The 4622-nt window shown below is 46.1% G+C and overlaps 1 pseudogene; it reads right to left on the bottom strand.

Annotated features, from left to right (window-relative positions):
- Positions 1–330: 330 nt before the first annotated feature.
- Positions 331–2155, bottom strand: LOC109680018 (sprouty-related, EVH1 domain-containing protein 1 pseudogene; annotated as a pseudogene).
- Positions 2156–4622: the final 2467 nt, after the last annotated feature.

The raw sequence follows: 4622 nt of genomic DNA, 5'->3' as shown, positions 1-4622 counted from the left end.
TCACTCAAGGCTACTAGAGTATTTTTAAGGATTTCAGGTTACCAGAATGTACAGATATAACTCAATATAAACTGTAGCCAAAGAGAAATGAGGATGAAAATATCAAACCATTCACATGGAATAAAAGTTATTAACTAGATGAGTTAAATATTCAAAGTGTGGAATGTGGCAGTAGATAGGTCTTTCTGCTTTGGAACTAGGAAGGGTAAGAAAAGTTTAATATGCAATAATTCGTACCTTACATTTAGTTAAATATAAACATTTGTTATTTATACATAAAACTGCTTTCAGAAAACAACAAATGGTTTAGTTGCACTTGTTTTACCTCTTACAATCTGAAGTCAACGTCCCCTAGGGCACTTTTTAGTTCTCGTCCTAATGAATTCAAACCCCCAATGCATAAATATACAAAAATGCCAAAAATTAATCCCTTTTAGTTGGATCGTATTTTATGCTGACTTTTATCATCAATAACCAGAAATGATTTCCTTCTGCAAATACCCTACAACCTGTAACAAGACATTCCATGCACCAAGGGAAAAGTCAGGCATGGCTAGCTTCTGTGAAATGCCAAGAACTGGCGAGTTCTGCCTCTTCCACGTGTGGCCCCAGTGACACCAGGCAAGACTCCACACTGCTTGCCAAAGCTCCCAGCAACCCCAGTCAGCTAATCCTGGAAACATCTGAAGCTCACCTAGCACTGGGCCGTTTCACCCAGCGGCTTTGTGCTTCCCACCACAGCACCCACACGCCTCCCCACAGCGATGGCACACCGTCAAAAGGACATAGCAGCACATACATGGCACGATGAAAGACAAGGCTACCAGGGCTAACCATCTTAAGCAGAACTTGTCATCGCTAGTGTCACATGAACAGGGGTCAGAAAAATCTCCCTCCGAGTCTGACACACAGTGGTACAGCATGCTGTCTGCACAGAGCATGCAGCTCACGTGATGGATGCACCTCTCGACCGGGTCTGGGGCGTCCTGACATCCCCGGCCATTCTCCTCGTGATTAAACCTTTCCTGGCAGTATAAGCAGCGAGAACGTTCCCCATCCTCCTTTCTTCGTTTTGACTTCAATTTTAATGGGGCAGGCTGGGTCTTAAATACCACAGAGTCTTTCAGTGAACTTAACTTAGCCTCTTCCTCACAAGGGTAGAGATAGTCTGGTTTTTTACTGCCTGGCTTAGAAAACTGAAGAATGAAGTCAGTATCATCTCTCTCCAAATCACTCTTCCACATGTCAGGGTGTCTATAGTCTGCATACCGGCGTATTAAGATATCACGAGGATTTATTCTAACAATCTCATCCTCATCTTGAAAGCTGACATGTCTGATTGATTTCAAAGGGACCCTGTTTTGGGACTTGAGGCTTCCACATTCCTTGGTTATTTGCCGCTGTACATATTCCATACTTCTGCTCTGAGTGTCTAGGCCTGGCTGACTGAATGCTACCTGATTGGCCTGGCTTTGCAGGTACACTCTTCTGGCGTTCAGGTCTTCAAAGGGAGATGGTCTCACATTTGCGCTTCTGTAGGGGTCACTGGTCACAACTGTCTCTTGCTGGGAAAGGGATCTTTCACTAGAGAACTGGAAATATCCTCCTCAGCTGCTTGTAAGTCACCGTCGGCTCCCTCAGCTTCATTTTTTGATGCTGGGCATCCTTGAGCAATGTCCTCAATAGCTCTTCGGATGCCTCTACCGAAAGCACGAGTGTCAGCAGGACTTAGAAAGGTAAGGCCAAACTTCTTGTCATCGATGTTCCAGTGGTGAAACGTGGGAGTGACTTTATTATAAATGAGGTCTTTTTTCAGCATACATTCCAGAACCACCATTTTGTCCCTGAGTCGCTCTCCACGGATGAAGAAGTCAGCACAGCCATTCTCCTCCTGATGGGGGACCTTGAAGACTGTGACGCTGCTCAGTCCACTCCCTCCAAGGGGAGCCGCCCGCCACTCGAGTCATCTCGAGTCATCACCACGGCTCGCACTCGTGCGTAACTATTATCGTTGTCAGAAGTCGCTGTCTCCTCGCTCATCTTTCCCTCACCGCGATCCGATCTGGAGATGGAGGAGCAACAGCAGGCGCAGCACCGAGGGGCAGCAGGCGGCCAGGGGCGCGCAGGGACAGGGGCTCAGCGGGCTCACCATGGTGGACGCCTCACCTGGAGCGGGGTCCCCCGAGCTGCGGCAGCAGCCTCGGCCTTGGCGACCCCAGCCTGTCCCTCCACCACCCCCACCGCTCTCAGCAGCCGGCCACGGGCTCCGGGCGGCAGTGGAAGCCGGAGTGGGGTTGGGGGCGGGGGTAGAAGGTGCTGCAGAAGCGGCTGCTGGGGTGGAGCACGGCGGGGTCCGGGCGGGGAGCGCGGGAGCGGAGACGGCAGCGCTTCCCTTAGGGATGCAGCCAGGAGGAAATGGGGCTGCTCTGCAGGGAGGTGCCGAGCCCCGGCTGAGGGCGGCGGCGGCGCGGTCCCGCCGGATCCCAGCCCACCATCTCCCGCCCGGCCGCCGGCTGCCGCTCCGCCCGCGGCGCGCCCGGCTGGGTCCTCAGGCGCGGGGCGCACTGGCGAGGGCCCCGCGGCGGCGGATTCCTCCAGACAAGAGGGGGCTCGGGGAGCAGGGAGGACGCGAAGGGCTCCCCGAAGGGCTCCCCGAAGGGCCGGCGAGCGAGACTCGGGTCCCGAGGAGATGAGGGGAGCGGCCTCTTGTATCTATTTGTGAAAATGGCACCAAAAATGTTATTTCTCTTTATTTTAATTATCCCATTCATGAGTCCTATCAATGATGTTTTCAACTAAATCTCTTGTCACTTGAATTGTTGGTGAAATAGTTGATCATTAGACATATGAAACCAATAAATCTTAGTTACACAATAAAATACAATTCATTGGTAGTCAGAATCAACGATTTCAAGTGCACCATATTTTAAAAAAATCAGCTTACCTAGTGTGAAATTTTATAGTACTAAATTTTGAGCCTAACTGTGAATCTTGTGTATATCTTAAGTAAGCTTATGAAAATGTTTTCAACTGTCAACAAAAGTTATATACTTTAATTACCTAACAATTTTCTAATTGAATTTTCCATGCTGTCTCACGATTTGTACGTAAATACTTTGTTTCAACTATCAAATTAAGTATTTTATCATGTTTTAATAAAATGTATATTATCAATAAATGAACTTTGAGTTAAAATATCAAATTATCTTTCGCTGTATCTTTGTACAGTTAAAGACAGATCTGTAAAGAGGAAACAACAACCAAAATATCCTTCCTTTTTTTTGCTGTGTAACTGGACCCTCTTAACCTGCCTTCCTTCTTGACTTAGTCAACAGATGTTTGTCCTTGAAAGGCTGTGGATAAAATGGCTATAGGAGATTTTTGAAGAAATAGCATTGTTTTAAAGAAGCAAGTTGCAGTTACAAAGGAAGGTGGAGTCCTATCTGGGTGACTTGGCAACCCCTTTGTGAGGTCTGAGCAGGAAGCAGTCATAGGAACTGGAAGGACACAGTTCAGGGCAAGGGCACAGACTGCACACACCTCGATGTAGTTAAAAGCTTGTCCAGTTTGAGATAAAGAAGAAACTGGAGTAGAGGAAAGGGGGATGAGGGCGGTGTTGAAGAGGTTTGTAATATTTGATATTTCTGGCTTTCGTGTGGTATACTTGAAAACAATTATACATACCCAGCTGGGTGTGGTGATACACATTACTAATCCCAGTTATTTGGGAGACAGAGAGGAGGATCAACTTTGAGGTCAGACTAAGCTAAGTTAGCATGAGACCCTCTCTGAAAAACATTTGAGAGCACAAGGACTTGGAGAGTGGCTCAAATGGTAGAGTACTTTCCTGACAAGTTCTAAGGCCTTAAATTCAATCCCCCATATGGCCAAAAATTGCATATATTTAAGGCACAATGTGATGACATGGTATATTATTATTAGCTTAGTATTACAATAATCAAATTAAAGTAACACATCCTTTACCATAATTACTATTGAGTGTGGGAGAAAACTGCTTCTGATTAACTCTCAGCAAATTTCAAGAAAATAATTCAGTATTATTAACTGTAGCTCATTTTCTCTATAATAGTAACTGAGACTAGTCATTTATAAAAAAGCAAAAATGTATTTCCTTACAGTTCTTCAGGCTGGGAGATCCAAGATCAAGATGCCAGCCAGGTAGGGATTGTGCCTCTTGACCTGCAGGTGGCTGCCATCTTGCTCACATGATTTCTTCTATGTGTAGAGAGAAGAAATGAGTGAGCCATCTGGCGTCTCTTCTAGTAAGGACACTGATTCTACATGACCCAGACTTCACCCTAATAACCTCGTTTAACCTTAATTACTTCCTTAGGGGCTATGTGCAAAGATAATCACATTAGTGATTAGGGCATCAAAATAGGAATGAGGAGCAACAGCGACATTCACCACATAATGTGTCATCATTTTATTTACCCTGACCAGCAATGAAAACAGAGGTACCTTCATTTTGTAAAAGCAGACTGAGTGGCTCAGAGCTCCCTGACTCAGTAATCTACCACAGGGTTACCATGGGCATCCCTGTTAGCCTCCATGTTCAAGTGCCCTGAAGATATGCGTCAGCTTTTCAATATGTGTGTGTG

Source organism: Castor canadensis, chromosome 18 (genome assembly GCF_047511655.1).
Source record: "Castor canadensis chromosome 18, mCasCan1.hap1v2, whole genome shotgun sequence".
Lineage (NCBI taxonomy): Eukaryota > Metazoa > Chordata > Mammalia > Rodentia > Castoridae > Castor > Castor canadensis.
Note: the sequence above shows the minus strand (reverse complement) of the source record. Positions and strands in the feature narration are given on the sequence as shown.